This window comes from Sitophilus oryzae, unplaced genomic scaffold (assembly GCF_002938485.1).
Source record: "Sitophilus oryzae breed Bouriz unplaced genomic scaffold, Soryzae_2.0 scaffold_172_pilon_pilon, whole genome shotgun sequence".
Lineage (NCBI taxonomy): Eukaryota > Metazoa > Arthropoda > Insecta > Coleoptera > Curculionidae > Sitophilus > Sitophilus oryzae.
In genome coordinates this window covers 4421886-4440789 of record NW_022146424.1, presented here as the reverse complement: position 1 = coordinate 4440789, position 18904 = coordinate 4421886, and the positions used below count along the sequence as shown (strand labels likewise).

General features: G+C 30.5%; 1 protein-coding gene across 3 annotated transcripts in view; it reads right to left on the bottom strand.

The window, feature by feature from the left end:
• Positions 1–18904, bottom strand: part of LOC115881504 (trichohyalin) — a 205518-nt gene that overhangs the window by 69555 nt on the left and 117059 nt on the right. The gene's annotated exons all lie outside the window — the stretch shown is intronic.

Below are 18904 nucleotides of genomic sequence, written 5' to 3'. Positions count from 1 at the left end.
TCCATTTCAAAACATCGATGTATTGGAATGGACAGTAGTGGTTATGAAAAGAACATTTATGTTAAAAGACATTAATTGCTTCAAAAATAACTTTAATTTAAACAAACTATATCTTAAGAGCAGTTATTACAATAAAAATTTCGAATACCCTGAATACCACATGTTTCATGTGCCCAAGAAGAACATAAGAAACACTTTAACTAGTCTGCTTTGGTACATTGATACGCTTTCTTGCAACAGACACAATTATCTTTATTTATTACGTTATTGTTTTCGTGAGGTTGAGTGTTGGGTTCTCTGTTTTCTCTTGGTATAAATTGGCATAGAGGAACTTTTTTACTTGACTGTTCACTATCATTAAGTTTCTACCGGTGGAAGTAATTCACATCCAAAAATCCTTCTTCCGTCATTCAACCACTTGGATTGGAAATTCCTTTTGCGACACTAGGCCCTTCTTTCATAATTTCCTTAAAGTGCACTCTGGGAAATATATAAAACGGGAGGAATTTTCCTCCAAAGGCATTAATAAATCCAAGCATCGTAATTAAATTACCTCTTTCGGCTGAGGTCACTTGCCCAACCTGTTTTGAACCTCTAGTTGCTAAAACTTTTGGAGGATTTGTAACCGTGAGACAGCCGGTTTCGTTCAAATTCCAAATCATATGGGGCTTAAATTTATGTTTTTCCAAAACTCGCTCCAAATTGCTATAAAAATTACTGACATTCGTTGGATTGAATGAAGTCGCTCTAGAGAGAGAAGTGTTTCTGGTTTTCTTAAACTTAATGTTGAATTTCTTTTCATAAAACCAAGTAGCCAGTCTTTTGATGCCATCTCCTTTTCTTTCCAAGTTTCGGTAAAATTCCCTGAGCCTTTGCATACTGGTAGGCAAGTTCCTTGACTTGCATGGTTGTGAGGCCGTAACACATCTTTGATGATGTTTTCAGATAATCAACCAATAATTTTTCCTGTTCGAGGGAGAAAATACGTTTATTACCTATGTTAGGTCGATGCCGATAATCTCCCTCCTGAGTTCTAGCTCTTTTACAAATTGAAGCTAAGTAAGATTTGGAAAAGTTATGGGCTACCGACCGGATAGATTGATTTTTATCAAAAACTTCTCTTACGGCGGTTTCGATTACATCACTGGCTGGTCGTAACCTTTTCTTTCGTGTAGAAATATTGATCTGAAAAATAAACAACTAATTTTAATGAAACGTTTAAAAATTACGTACTATTCCTTAACAAACTTGTCACAAAACCTTGAAAAGGACATATAGTATTGAAACGGACACGTCCATTTCAATACGGCGTCTTGTGTCCATTTCAAGACAACACCCACTTAACCTCTAAATGACAATATAAAGTGTAAATAGAGAAATATTTTATACGATCTAAACCTCCATTTGTGTATTAAAATAACTTAGTTTTAAACTTATTAATCTGAATTTGACAAAATTTCAATAGCTTACCTGTGACATAGTTCGATATTTTCACAAAGAAAATTAGTTTTTTAACACCTAATATTAAAATTCTTGCCGCCGAGACACGATCAGCCAGTTCAGCCCGCAATTTTGGTGGTAATGGAAGCGGCGCGCGGGGTTGCCAAATGTAACCGTAAAAGTTTCGACTATTCAATCAAATAGGACTTAAGACAAATGTCCGTTTCAACACCCGTCCGTTTCATAGCGGTTTTCCCCTATACAAATTTGTCTATAACATCATCATAAAATTTTGGATTTAATTTATTATAATATTACCTATAAAATCGCAGGCGAACCCGTCCCGATAAATTAAAAGTCGAGGAAGACGGCCGAAAGATCGCTGCCGTGGCTAGCAACTGTGCGCGATTATCCGGCTTAAATTTGTCGTTTGCGTTCGAGGTCAAAAACACCTACATGAAGGAGGGATAGGGATAGGCGACCGGCGGCGATTCCCAGGCACGCATCCATGCAGTAAAAGGCTAATTAAATTTATTAGATACGTTTACGTAAGGTTTCAAATAAATAATTTTAACAAATTAAATTAATCTTTTGTTATAAAATAACAGTATTATTAACGTTTAACTATTTATTTTTTTTTATCTTTAAAAAATTTAGGGAAGCGGTGCTTCCCCCGCTTCCATGGACTGCACGCCGCTGGATGATGATGATAATCCATTAATAATAATTATTATTACTACTAAATACAACATACGATACCAATTATACAATATCATCTAAATAATAATAATAATGTCATCGACATTAGTAATAATATAAATAAATTTAAAGACTTCAACATCTGTAGTTATATAACATACATAATTCAAAGTTTATCCGATTAAAAGAAAATCCTATTTCCAAAAAAAATTATACAACATGATATAAATATTCATATCAGAACATTACAAATCTCTTCACCTCGATAAAATACATTACTTAATAACAAAAAACTAGGTTTTCATTTTTAGATAATCGAGAACATCATATCCGTCCGTTCCGTTTAATATAATTATTAATCAATGGTTCTCACAGTGGTTATAAAAACCTTTTATCGACAATATTAGAGAAAGTGGACTCAATCACAGTTTTAAAATGTTTCGTCATCGCAAAGATATTAATTCTATTAGAGGATGAATAGGAGAAATATATTATTTTTTGTGCTCATTAAGCAGTAGAAAATATGTTTCTAGTGTTCTACATAATAAAATTTACTGATACTATCGGAAAGTAACATGACTAAGAATATGACAAGTGAATTTATTCATTATTATACTCTGTTTTTTTTTCTCAGTTTAAAAGATTTCATTCAAATTTTCTCATTTCACTAAAAAAAGTATCTGATATTTTTTAAGTTACCTTTGGATGAGTTTATAGGTATATAAATCCGTCATGGCGTCGTCTCTTGTTATTTTTAACTAGTTTTATTGGTTTATTTAAAAAATGACAGATCATATTTCAATATTATTGGAGTGACGGAACGATGAGAGGGTGCAGAAGAGTATGAACTTAAGATTTTTGAGTCTTGTCAAAGTCTTGACAAATTATGTCAAATAACCTGCGTTTTGGATGATTATGCGTTTTGATTCGTGTTATTACGTATGTTTTGTATCTTTTGAAGTTAAGTGGATGAAAAATCGAAGGAAAATTAACTGTAGAATCAGAGCACACTTTATAGTTAATATTCGATCCCAGACAGAGAGTTTTATATACCCAATAAAGTTACCATCAATAAAGTTTTATGCCATCTCCTATATGGTACTAAAAACTGGTGTAACTGTAAAATAACGCCATCACACGATAGGTAAATAATAGATTTTAGTACTGCAGAAAGATATGCCGGTCATATGTACGATATAATGTCCAGTGCCGGACTTAGGCCTAGGCCAACTAGGCCCGGGCCTGGGGCGGCAGATTTTTAGGGGCAGCAAATTTTGAGCATACCAAAATATTTATCTTTTTTTAACTTTTATTTGTTCATAAAATATTTCGAATATAGCCTTAGCCGATTACATATTTATTTACTTAACTATTATTATTGTGTAAATATATAATTCGCGTGGGTTATTTTTTACTGCATTGTGCCATGCATCCAGTTAATAAATACATAAATACCTCGAATATAAAAAAATAAATTCAAAAACATTAAAAAAATTTATCAAAAACACGTTGGTCTGCACGAAATGAAACTTCCCAATCACTATCTTTGTCTTCCAATGAAATAAAATCCACGTTGGAGTCAATTTCTGAAGACGATACCGAAAAGCCTAAATCCCGATTAGATGCTTCTAGTCTCCTTCAAGTCTCCTTCAAACAATTCAAAAGCCTAGAAATGGATTTTATGGCGGTATTTTGGACAGATGTTTTAAAAAGATTAGATGCGGTCAATAAAAAGCTTCAAATGGTGGATATTGATCTAGAACTTCCTGCAGATTTATATAGCTCATTGGAAAAATATTTTTCTGAAATTATAAATCTAGATAATACTAAATCATTTGAGGGATATGAAAGAAGGGCCATAGAATTGTTCGGCGAGAAAGAATATGCGGCAGATAAAAAGAGAAAAGTAAAACGGAAACGACAATTTGATGAAACCAGTGATAATGAAACTCTATTTAACGCTAGGAACAATTTTAGGATAAATGATAAATGTATTTAATGTTATTATTGATAAATTAATCCTTGAAATTTCCTAGAGGAAAAGTGCCTACAATGTATTTTAAGTATTGACGACATTACCGATAAGTCCAGACATTTAATAACCTGTTATCCAAATGATTTAGATGAGTCAATGCCTAATGAATTAATACATTTTCATGAATTTATAAAATGCATTAAGTCAGCAAAACCATCTGCTAGAGAGCTTCTTAAAGTAATTTATGTAAAAAACGCTCAAGACCTTTTCCAAATACTTTCATAGCATTAAGAATCTTCACATGTACTTTTATTACTAACTGTTCTGCTGTACGCTCGTTTTCTACATTGAAACGTATTAAAACTTATTTACGGTCCACTATGGAAACAGAACGTCTAAATCATTTGGCAGTTTTACATATTGAGTCCGACCTTTTAAAAACTATCAATTACGATGAAGTGATTGATAATTTTGCGAACAAAAAAGGTACGTAGGAAACCTTTATAGGCATATAAGCAAACCTTATAGTTTTGTTGTTCGTTTGTTGTCATTTTATATGAATATTTTAATATTTATTTTATGTTCTGTGTTGATCTGTTCTGTCGGTCTATTCTGTTGTTGGTCCTGTATTCAAATAAATGTTTTTTATATCCGTAATTTTTTTAATACGCTAAGATTATGTAAACAGGAATAACTTACTTGGGCCCTGGCCAGCAATAGTGTAGGCAACAAAGAGAGGATCTAAATGGCGGGGAGGCTACACCATAATTGGAAATGGTTAAATATGTCGGAAATGATGATGATGATAATCCATTAATAATAATTATTATTACTACTAAATACAACATACGATACCAATTATACAATATCATCTAAAAAATAATAATATTTTTTTTTTTTTATAACAAATAAATTTAAAGACGTAGTAAACAGTAATTAATCGCCGTAATATATAACATACATAATTCAAAGTTTATCCGATTAAAAGAAAATCCTATTTCCAAAAAAAATTATACAACATGATATAAATATTCATATCAGAACATTACAAATCTCTTCACCTCGATAAAATACATTACTTAATAACAAAAAACTAGGTTTTCATTTTTAGATAATCGAGAACATCATATCCGTCCGTTCCGTTTAATATAATTATTAATCAATGGTTCTCACAGTGGTTATAAAAACCTTTTATCGACAATATTAGAGAAAGTGGACTCAATCACAGTTTTAAAATGTTTCGTCATCGCAAAGATATTAATTCTATTAGAGGATGAATAGGAGAAATATGTTATTTTTTGCGCTCATTAAGCAGTAGAAAATATGTTTCTAGTGTTCTACATAATAAAATTTACTGATACTATCGGAAAGTAACATGACTAAAAATATGACAAGTGAATTTATTCATTATTATACCCTGTTTTTTTTTCTCAGTTTAAAGATTTCATAAAAATTTTCTCATTTCACTAAAAAAAGTATCTGATATTTTTTAAGTTACCTTTGGATGAGTTTATAGGTATATAAACCCGTCATGCGTCGTCTCTTGTTATTTTTAACTAGTTTTATTGGTTTATTTAAAAAATGACAGATCATATTTCAATATTATTGGAGTGACGGAACGATGAAAGGGTGCAGAAGAGTATGAACTTAAGATTTTTGAGTCTTGTCAAAGTCTTGACAAATTATGTCAAATAACCTGCGTTTTGGATGATTATGCGTTTTGATTCGTGTTATTACGTATGTTTTGTATCTTTTGAAGTTAAGTGGATGAAAAATCGAAGGAAAATTAACTGTAGAATCAGAGCACACTTTATAGTTAATATTCGATCCCAGACAGAGAGTTTTATATACCAATAAAGTTACCATCAATAAAGTTTTATGCCATCTCCTATATGGTACTAAAAACTGGTGTAACTGTAAAATAACGCCATCACACGATAGGTAAATAATAGATTTTAGTACTGCAGAAAGATATGCCGGTCATATGTACGATATAATGTCCAGTGCCGGACTTAGGCCTAGGCCAACTAGGCCCGGGCCTGGGGCGGCAGATTTTTAGGGGCGGCAAATTTTGAGCATACCAAAATATTTATCTTTTTTTTAACTTTTATTTGTTCATAAAATATTTCGAATATAGCCTTAGCCGATTACATATTTATTTACTTAACTATTATTATTGTGTAAATATATAATTCGCGTGGGTTATTTTTTACTGCATTGTGCCATGCATCCAGTTAATAAATACATAAATACCTCGAATATAAAAAAATAAATTCAAAAACATTAAAAAATTTATCAAAAACACGTTGGTCTGCACGAAATGAAACTTGCCAATCACTATCTTTGTCTTCCAATGAAATAAAATCCACGTTGGAGTCAATTTCTGAAGACGATACCGAAAAGCCTAAAACCCGATTAGATGCTTCTAGTCTCCTTAAACAATTCCAAAGCCTAGAAATGGATTTTATGGCGGTATTTTGGACAGATGTTTTAAATAGATTAGATGCGGTCAATAAAAAGCTTCAAATGGTGGACATTGATCTAGAACTTCCTGCAGATTTATATAGCTCATTGGAAAAATATTTTTCTGAAATTATAAATCTAGATAATACTAAATCATTTGAGGAATATGAAAGAAGGGCCATAGAATTGTTCGGTGAGAAAGAATATGCGGCAGATAAAAAGAGAAAAGTAAAACGGAAACGACAATTTGATGAAACCAGTGATAATGAAACTCTATTTAACGCTAGGGACAATTTTAGGATAAATGATAAATGTATTTAATGTTATTATTGATAAATTAATCCTTGAAATTTCCTATAGGAAAAGTGCCTACAATGACTTTTCAACCAAATTTGGTTTCTTTAGTGATTTACCTACTTTAAGTATTGACGACATTACCGATAAGTCCAGACATTTAATAACCTGTTATCCAAATGATTTAGATGAGTCAATGCCTAATGAATTAATACATTTTCATGAATTTATAAAATGCATTAAGTCAGCAAAACCATCTGCTAGAGAGCTTCTTAAAGTAATTTATGTAAAAAACGCTCAAGACCTGTTTCCAAATACTTTCATAGCATTAAGAATCTTCACATGTACTTTTATTACTAACTGTTCTGCTGTACGCTCGTTTTCTACATTGAAACGTATTAAAACTTATTTACGGTCCACTATGGAAACAGAACGTCTAAATCATTTGGCAGTTTTACATATTGAGTCCGACCTTTTAAAAACTATCAATTACGATGAAGTGATTGATAATTTTGCGAACAAAAAAGGTACGTAGGAAACCTTTATAGGCATATAAGCAAACCTTATAGTTTTGTTGTTCGTTTGTTGTCATTTTATATGAATATTTTAATATTTATTTTATGTTCTGTGTTGATCTGTTCTGTCGGTCTATTCTGTTGTTGGTCCTGTATTCAAATAAATGTTTTTTATATCCGTAATTTTTTTAATTAAAAAAAAATGTTAAGGGGCGGCAATTTTTTTTTGGCCTGGGGCGGCAACTTCGTTAAGTCCGGCCCTGATAATGTCAAAAGGTACTGGTTTAAAAAAAATAAGATTAAAGTTAATTAACCAATTTTTAAAATATAAAATTTAGTAAGTATATTATTAATAAAATATTTTGTTTTATTTATGTTGTGTAAAACACAACAATTTATTTCTGTGCAATATATTTTTTTTTATTTGTACATAAGTTATATTGATAAATATAATAATAAATGGGGGAAGTTTCTTGAAGCTTGAAATTAAGAACAGTTCTTTTGTATATATTTTTTTAGTATGTGGTGTTTTGTTTAAAACACACCCTTGTTTGTTTTGTATTAACACATACCTTAATTTCTTTTAAATAACTTGATTAGATTTTTTCAGTTTTGTACAGATTTTTTTTCACAATAATTTGAAGTAATCACTTGTCACTCAAATTTTAAATATATTAATTTCCTGCTATGCGTTCCACTTGTACCAACTTATTTCTTTGTAAAATAAAATAAACTACTTTGAAATTAAAATGACAGATACATCATGGATACATCTATCACTGTCAATGGATTTTGTCGTTGGACAGACTATAATAAGTTTCATGGTCTCAATCTTCATAAGAGCTGTTAATTTTATTTTATAAATAATTTTACTATATTTACGTTGTACTTATTTATTCAAGGAATAATATATTACCGTATGATGGGTAATACAAATCGATGATAATTTTGGCGTCGTCAATCTCTAGATGTCATTTACAAAAAATTGACAAAAAACTTTTCAAATGTTAACACTAATTAAAAAAGATTAAAAAGTAATAGAACATTTCCAGATACACAAATTTATTTCCAAAAAAATATTTTTTTTCGAATTTTAAACTATAGGTCACAACCATTTTTAAAATTATTTTTTCTAAACCAAAAAATATTTTTTACTCAATATAAAAATAAAATTACAACCTTCTTAAGGCCAACTGGCAGTAAGCCATTAAAGTAAAGAAAAGTACTGGCTAAGTAAATGACGTCTAGGGCTTGACCTCGCCAAAATTATCATCGATTTTCATTCCACAGCCGTCTTTGACACCGTTTTTTTTTCAATCGTGTGGTATAATATAATAATAGCCTAATTCATATTACCGGATATTTTTAAGTTTTTCTAAAAACAATCGGTCTAAAATCTTGTTGACCACCCTCTTAGGCCATACCTAAGCTATAATATATCAGGCGAAATGATTATTACGGCAAATTTCTAGGCATCTATAATCTCCTCAACTCTGGTTCAATTGATACTTTTATTTTATTATTCTATCAGCAACAACTGACTCTTGACTCTTGGCTTATTTTGTTCCTGGTCATATGCTTTTAAGTAAAACTACTGACGATAAGTTGAATGTTCCCGATCTGCCTTAAAAGTATCGAATCGATTCAGTAACGATTTTTAATTTCAAGTTCACACGAGCCAGGCAAAACAGAGATCAACAGTCAGTCGCTGCGTCTGTGTCTGCTTGACCGATTAAAACGTCTAGTAATATCGAGTTTCACCGCTAGAGGCGCTTCGATTTGAGGTTGGCCGGCACCGCTGCACACCTCGGTATCTAAAAGGCTAATCTCGCTTTTTAAAACCTTTAAGTGCCTTTTTTAATTTTGTTAAATCTAATATTATCATAAGTTAGTTTATGATATACAGTTTTCGGCTTTGAAAATGTTTTTGACCACAGTTTTTAATCTACAAGTTAAAATTTTGGAACTTTGTGTTTGATTTTTAAGTTCTACCTAGGGTTTTTCTTAAAGTCAGTGCTTGGACATTTTGAGACCATTTTTTATCGTATAGAACTTGTTTTAATTTATTGACTTAGGTGAACTTTGACTTGGGCGATAGTTTCTACTTTGTTATAGATTAAAAATGAGATAAGAAAATGTATTCTGTTGTACGAAAGCGTAGAGCTGCCATCGTATCATAGAAAAAAATTTTTAGCAAAATTTACATTTTTTCTGTAAATTTACACTTTTTCTGTCAATTTCTGCGTTAGTGCGTAACCACCGTAATAACAAGGCCAGACAGCTTATTCGTGACGTCATCAACTGGAGGCCTAAAATTTGATTGCATTTGATACACTTTATACGTTTATAATGGATATAAACTTTAATTGCACCGAATTTTTAACAAATAATAATTAAACATAAAATTTGAAAAACATCAGATTGATATCCCATCTCACATTATCCATCGTCATTGTATTTATTTATGCTGTAAGTGTGTCTAAGTTTCTTTTATTTCCTTTTCCAAGTCTATCATAATTTTTTAACAACAGTAGTTTTTCAGACGTGTATTTCTAATAGAATTTATGACAATTTTTACAATAACTTAGCATTATAAATAGTACATTGCTGAAATGTTAATAATGGTGTTATTACTTTTAATGTAATCCAAAGATATTTTTGATAAAAATATTTTTTTATTGTGAATTTTGAGAAACTCCTCATGGCCTTGCAAGACTTTGTTAAAAATTATATATTCAAATAAAACTATATTAGTTATTTCATCTTTTGGAAACCCAAGACTGCCTTTAGTAAGGTTTTTTATAAGTGAATTTTGTTCAATATCAGTGTCACAATGTGTCAGTGTTGTCTGAAAATGTTAAATTATTTTTAGGGACATTAATGACTGAATCTTAAGTAAAACACAAATACTGCACTGACTCCCGGCTAACTGTCTATATTTTCCAAACCTACTTTCAAGAGGATCAGTTTGCAAGTTCTCTAGTAAAACATACCTCATATTTTACTCATTAAAACAATATTTTATTACTTCAAGCTCAACCTGTTACTCAACTCAAGTTAATAACTTTAATATTGAACACAGATAAAAGTTAGATTTTTTTTTATTATTTTCATCGCATTTTAAAACAATTCTAGTAGATAACAAGCATGACTAATAATATGGATCATCAGAATTTCATCAGGTTCGGAAACTACATGTTACTCTTAAAAACTACATAAACTATATTACATGTAGTTAATCGATGTAGAGGGTGTAGTTTATGTAACTTTCAAATATGAAAGGTTTGAGGTGAGGTAAAAGATAAGTAAAAGCTTTAGAAAATACATATAAATATATTTGAGAGATAAAAAGTGAGAGATAAACATTTATTGACTGGTATGATTTTTTCCGTATTCTATTAAAACTATTTTTATATACTATAATATTTTTAAAAACTGGGAAAAGACATTTTAAAACTTCGAAATATACCTGGCGAGTAAAAAAACTAATAATTTGAACTTTTATCGGGTAATTATCAACGCTGCTAAATAGTGTTGGGCCTCCAGTTGGTGACGTCACGAGATTTTTACGTCACAGCTGTCCGGCCTTGTTATTACGGTGGTTACGGTTAGTGGCAACAGTGGTGCGTTATTCTACGAGTAGTTCCCATAGACAAACTAACAAAAGCAAGACTTTTCAAAGGATCGAGGAAGTCGAATTATTGTTTTTGCGCTGGCCAGTTGAGTCAGAAATCATCGCGCAGTCGCACTCGTCAAACCTAACCTAAATAAAACGAAAAACGTTTTTGCCTTGAACGAACTGTTGAATTCCTGATTTTGCGTTTTGTTTGGTTATTACTATTATTTTATTAGCGTACAAAACGAAAACAAATAATTTAATACATTTTACATTTATGAAGAACATAATAATTACTGTGATTATACATATTATTGTGATTACATCGCTAACGTAGACAAAACGAAGGTCCTACAAATTGACTGTAAGTTATAAGAATCTTTATCTTTTTAATCTTTTTATGATTTGAATTTTCGTGCTTTATATTTTATAATAGACTCGAAATGTTAATATTTTTGCAAATTCTTGTGAAAATGTGAAGTTTATGTTTTTGTTTTATATTTGAAAAAGTTTTATATTTTTAAGATGTTTCTTGTTGTTCCTATTATTAATATTATAATATACATAATTATTTTTTTGTACCTTTTGAAGAATAATGCTTTTATTTCGTTTACCATAACTGTTTTTTTTATCATCTTTTTTGTTATTTTAATAAGAGAAATACGTTTTCGTTTATTTAACTTTTGTTTTTATATCTGTTATGTCCAGAAATTATTGTTTATTTTACCGATGGAAATAAATTTATTTGATTTTAATAAACGCTTTTTAATTAAACATCCTTGTCTAAAAGGCTACTACAAAATACACAATCCATAAGTAAACCGTCCTCGTCTAAAAGGCCAGTTGACGCAAGCGCGGTAATAAACTCTTATCAAACTTGTTACCGTTTTGCAGTACAGCGTTGACGCGTCTTGCTTTTGTTAGTTTGTCTATGGTAGTTCCCACTGAAAATTCCCATTGAGTTCCCTGATATTTAGATTGATAATAATTGATTTTATTTACGTGAGTACTCTTAGTCTAAGAGCTGATGACATATTTAAAGAACATATTTTAGGCAAGTTAGAATAACAAAAATTTATCTTTATTAACTGGTGAACCCGGAACCCTAAGTCTGGCAGAGGGTTTGAGGTTATTTCGCTACTGCGCAACCAATGACATTTAAAAAACAATCCAAAAAATATCCTTTAGGCAACTTGAAATTTGTTTATTCTTAAATTTTAGCATCTATTTAACCCAGAAATAAGTATGCCAGATTATTTTTTGGTTATAAAGTGTAACTAGACCATTCTAAATATATTTAATAATTATACCTGGAAAATATACTCTAGGCAATTTAAAATTTTTATAGCGTGTTTATTAGATAATATTAAAAAATATGTGTTAATCGCCAGACGAATTCAACGGTTTTAAGTACTTGTCAGACGCGAATAAAGATTTTAAATGAGCGCGACAAAAAAGTCTAATGAGTATCTATAAGCGCGAGAAAGATAGTTTATTGAGACCTGTCGGTAGCCGACGCGACTGATTTGAAAATAGGTTTTAATGCATTTGTCCATAATTTTTGGTTAAGTTGCACACATGGCACCTTAACCAGCGGAAAACAAGGCTAACTTGTAACTATTGAGTAACGAACAGAGGTTGATGCCGCGACGTCGTCCTGCTGAGTAGTAAATTTCGCATGCAATTTACAGAAAATCTGTAAATTTACAGAAAATGTGTAAATTCACAAAAAATCTGTAAATTTACAGGAAATGTGTAAATTTACAGAAAAAGTGTAAATTTTGTTAAAATTATTTTTCAATGATGCGATGGCAGCTCTACACTTTCGTACTGTTGCTCTCTCGGTTGTAAAAAGATGTTTCTTTTCTAGTTTTCCATAAATATACCAATTTTCAGCCATTTAGATGAAATACTTATTTTCGCTCATACTTGTTTCGGTATTACCTACTACCAATAGAAGTTATCACCAACCAGTCCATCATTCAAATATTTATCTAGTATCATATTTAGTTTAATGTTTTGAATAAATTAATAGATTTTTATGAAAAATTAGATGTTGTAGAAATAATGGCTTGCCGTAATGTAACCTACAAATAATTCTTACATACATCTAGGTGAGATCATTTCTAGTAGTGGGAACTATCGAATGAATATAATCGAAACATTCGATAGTTGCAATTCATTCGAATAATTCGATAGTTAGTAAGAAAACATTCGTTGAAAACTATTCGAATAAAAATTATCGAATAGATCCGTCATCTGCCTTGAAATATTGTATTCTAGTAATTCGGCAGCAAAAACCATTCATTTATACAATTCATTCATTTATGAAATTCATTTATTCGTCAGGATCGATTATAATAAAATATTAACTGAATTTTAGTTGTCGCCCGGCGACGTAGGTTTCTTTCCGAGAAACCCGACAGCAGTCGGTGGCAATGCTATGAAAGAAGCCGGCATCTTTGATTTTTTGCGGAGTCAGATATAGATAAGGACACATTATTTTTTTTATTGAGGTGCTAGTATTTACACAGAAAATACATTATGAAGGGCGCTGTTGCCATATTTTGGCATTAGTTGATATTAGCAAAGAATATTATTGTTTGGCTTTAGTTAGTTAGGGATAGTATGTCTATATATTCTGCATTTTTTTTTATTAATATTCTGTTGTTACACTGCAATAATACTTGTTATTTTGGATGTAAGAACATGAAAGTGATTTTTAATGTTTTTAAGCAAAGACTGGTTTAATAAATAATAATAACAGTAATAATTTGTTATACCTATTAACAACAAAATTTAAAATGATTTAATATCAATATTTTTTTAAGTAGTAGCAAAATATAAACAACAAATTAGATGTCAAAATTATTTATATTAGATCCTATTTAAAAATAATATAGTCTTTAAATTTTTTGGCAACGTTGGTTTGTTAAATAATAATAATTACAGAACTAATTTGTTATATTAACAACAAATTTTAAAATCATGAAATATAAACATTTATTAATTTTCTAAGCATGCAGTGTAATGGAACGAAAATATAAATAAAAAATTAGAAATCAAAATTATTTATATTAGGTGCTTTATATCTCTATTTAAAAATTATATTAATTAATTATATTACTTTTACTGGCATTTACTTTAAAAAATAAATGAAATATTTCTTCGCAAAAAACTACATGTAAGAGAATTAGCATAAACAAAATACAAACATCGTTACTTTTTTTTTAAATTGGCACGTGTAAAACTTTCATTTTAATTTTCTCACCCCATAGTTTGAGTTCGATAACCCCCCATTTACTTAACCACATTACTTAAATATGATTATTAAGTTCCAACTAATTCATATTATTAAAACATCTAAAATGCAAATATGTATTTTTAAAATTAATTGTAAGTTCATCTCATCCCTCTTAAAAATTGCTACTTCTCAAAATTTCCCATTAAAAAATAGACCATATACCATATAAAATTAAATAACTGAAAGATCGGACTACGGAAAACAACACAAATTTTCGGAAAAATTTTGACCACCTGCACATGCACACAATCGTCAATAAATAAAATTAAAAAATAACTACTATTTTAGTATTTTAACTATTTTAATAAATGCAAAAATAGCACAGTATTTATACGGCGAAGTTATAAAAATTTGGAAGAACTAATAATGCACTGGCGCATACAAAAATCAAACGAATACTAAATTTCATTTATCAAAAGCATTCGATAGTCGTGACTCAACGATAACCATTTAGTCGCACGGCGAGGTTGTCACATATGCTTTAGTATACAAATGAATGAATGATTTTATTCGAATAAAACCATTCGATAGTTGAAATCATTCATTCATTAACCATTCGATAGTCTAATTCATTCGATAGTTCCCATCGCTAATCATTTCTATACATTTTTTTATTACTAATTATCCAATTTAAGTTCAAATTTTCTTTAAAAATCAGGCCCGCTATGGTATTAAGTTAGTTAAACAATTTTTATAATACTTTCATTGTAACTTGGTCAGAGACCTATAAGTAGGCTATGAAAAATATATTTTGACATTATTTAGTATTGGCTCTGGTATTGGGCAGATAAGTTACCAGCATGTACAAATATGAATTTTATGATCTCCATCAATGCGGAAGTTATCCATACTTTGCATCGCTTTTTGTCAAATTTTTGCAACTAAATTTATTATTTAGTAATTTTAATGTTAACCCATTGGAATTTTTCCTATTATTATCTACAGCTATTACGAAAATTTGATTGTAATCTCTACCGAGACAAGCTTATATAATATAGCTCATAATATATTATACAGCAAACCATATGTCGAACATTTACATGTAAATGGAAGTAGCTTATATCAAAAAAATATGTTCCTTCTTCCGTCATTTTCATATGTATTATTCTCTAACAATTTCAATAAAGTATCAAAAAGTTATTTATGAAAAATTCATTGTTAAAGTTGAATAACTTTCTTCTTTTAACGACCCAACAGTTGTTTTATGACAATATAAAATAAACCTGTTAAGATTTTCTTGGCATTCGATTTTCTAGCAAACGTAAAGGGGACAAAGTAGTGTAATAAAAGATAATACAGGGTGGTCCGAACTGTATTCCGGAAACTTCGACAGCATATTCTGCAGATAAAAATAAGTAAAAAAGTTCGTATAAATGTATGTCCTAAATTGCTTAGTAGTTTCGTGTTATACAGGGTGTAGAAGTTTTATTTTGTATTCCGGAAACTTCGACAGCATATTCTGCAGATAAAAATAAGTAAAAAAGTTCGTATAAATGTATGTCCTAAATTGCTTAGTAGTTTCGTGTTATACAGGGTGTAGAAGTTTTATTTTTATTTCGTTTTTTTCCAACTAATTTCTGAAGTTAATGTCTTGGTAACGTCAATATTTCGATGAAAATTGGTGTCTGGTAGTTTTTTGACATGAGAAACTTGATTTTGATGTCAGTATGACTCCTATTTGTAGGGGGCGTCACCTACATGTGTTGTTACTGTTTTGAAGAGTAATAACTTTTCGTCCATACCTGTATACAACTACTGAGTGAAAAAATATACATTTCCGTGATTTTTTACGTAAAAAATGTTTCTTTATAAAAATTTCTACAAACAACCGTTTTCAAGATATTTAGAACGGAAGTAGTGAATACATGTCATCATTGACAAAAAATAAACATGTTGAGCAGATAGTTATTTGACTAAAATGATAAATTTGTGAATAATCATAATTTTTTTTTCGAAAAAATGATGATAAAACTTTATTTATTTTTTTTAATTTATGTCTTTTTTAACTTTCGTACCATTGCGCTAATTTCACATGCCAGTAAGATTCTTCTTCATATCATTAACGAAAGGTTAAAACCGTATATTCAACCACAAATCCCTCCAGAGCAAGCAGGATTCACAAGAGGTCGAGGAACACGTAAACAAATTTTGAATATCCGTCAGATTATCGAAAAGGCCCGAGAATTTAACAATCCGCTCTATATTTCTTTCATAGACTATCGAAAAGCTTTTGACAAAGTCAAATGGTCAAAACTATGGATGGTTCTTAAAGAAATGGGCGTGCCTCTTCATTTGATTTCATTGATACAGAATCTCTATGTAAATACCAAAAGCAGAATTACCATCAATGGCGTTACTTCGGAAGACTTCCAACCTACCTGTGGTGTTAGGCAGGGGTGCATACTATCTCCTCAGTTATTCAATATATATATATATATATATATACTGAATATATCATGAGACGGGCATTGGAACATTGGCAAGGGGGGACAACAATTAATGGTCACAAAATTACCAACCTCAGATTTGTAGACGATACGGTCCTTCTAGCAGAAAACGAAGAAGAGTTACTGCGGCTTCTAAAATTGGTTGAAGACGAAACCGAGAAACTTGGACTTGAAATTAATCCCTCTAAAACAAAAATTATGATTATCGACAGGCAAAACAATAACAAACCTGATGTAGTGAGCATTGGTCGTTTTGAGGTTGTAAGTCAGTATATATATCTTGAGTCACTTATAAACAACACGGGATCGTTAGAGGGCGAAATAAGGAGAAGATGTGAAATGACAAGAGTGGCAGTGCGAAAACTCTCAAAGATATGGCGAGACAAAAACATATCTAAACACTTAAAAAAAAGGCTTGTTCACTGCCTAATATTTCCTATATTAATGTATGGCTCCGAGTCCTGGACGATGAGACAGTCAGAAATGAAAAAAATTGACGCAACTGAGATGTACTGTTGGCGACGAATGCTCAGAATTCCCTGGACTGTCCGGCGAACCAATGAATCCATAATCCAAGAAATGAACATTATAGAACGCCTCTCAATTTCTATACAGTCACGTATGCTTAAATATTTCGGTCACGTTATGAGGAGGGATACTGACTGTATGGAAAAGCTCATTATACAGGGCAAGGTTCCGGGAAGAAGACCAAGAGGCCGCTCGCCCTCCCGATGGATAGACCAGCTATCAAAGATCACCCACAAGCCACTGCACACGCTTGTACATGAAGCACAAGACAGGGAATTATGGAGACAAACCTCACACATCACCTGACCACTACATTCCTCTTGTAGGAATAAAGATAGAGAGAGAGAGAGATGACAGGTATTGATAATTTCGATTCCAAATATCTCGAGAACCATTACTCGTAACGATTTTGGCCAAGTAACCTTTTGTAAGTAAAAAACGTCGTAAATGTATATTTTTTACTCAGTAGTTTTATACAGGTACGGACAAAAAGTTATTACTCTTCAAACCAGTTAAAAAGTATGTAGGTGGTGCCCTCTACAAGTAGAAGTCATATTGACGTCAAAATCAAATTTCTCATGTCAAAAAAAACTTTTTTTCATCCAAATATTGACGTTACTTAAGAAATTATTTGAAAAAAATAAAAATAAAAATGAAACTTCTACACCCTGTATCTCCGAAACTAAGCATTTTAGGACATACATAAGAACTTTTTTACTTATTTTCATCTGCAGAATATATTTCCAAAGTTCCCGGAGTACAGTTCGAACCACCCTGTATATGTGATTAAAGAAAGGCATATTACCCTGCCAATAGTTAACTCATATATTGGTAATTTTCACAACTACGTGTAAATAATTAAACAACTAAACACACAATTTTCACGGAGTGCAATTTTCTGATAAAATTAAATTCTCTTTCTTGTAATATAATTTCATTAATATTTATATACGAACAGCATATTTTTATAAATGAAACCATTCACTTATTACATTTGGATTTTTGGAACAGCACACTTTTACTTTTATTTCGCCGATGAACAATTATTTACATTAATTAGTAATAATTAAATGAATACTTTTGTAATGCATAATTTTTTTAGTTTTTATAATTAAAAACGTTAATTAAGTTTATTTACTTCATTCTTCTTTGAGCACTTTGTGTATTTAATGAATAAGCTATATTAATGGTATGCATTTTAAAGAATATATACCGAGTACATCTGGAAAGTGGCTCACCCCTATAACTTTTTATATTTTCAAATAAAAAACCGAGATTTTTTATGTTAGTATATATGACATAAATTGACATATTCAATTGTTTTTGGCCACTTCCTGTTTCACTGGAAATGACTACAACTTTTGATTTTTAAACCACACTTTCGGTATATTTCTACTTTAGTCGATGGAAAATGACACTCTGAATAGAATCACATATCATATATGAACTTTTGAAATTTCGGTTTAAAAAATACATATTTTAAATTTTACTCTAGAGTGCCGTGGCAGTGTTAATAACACCAATTTTTAATCAAGGAGCCTTAGAAAAATAGATTAGTCTGGCCGGTTAAAAGATGTCGAAATCGTATTTTTAATCATCTTAATTTTTTTCAAATGGAACAAG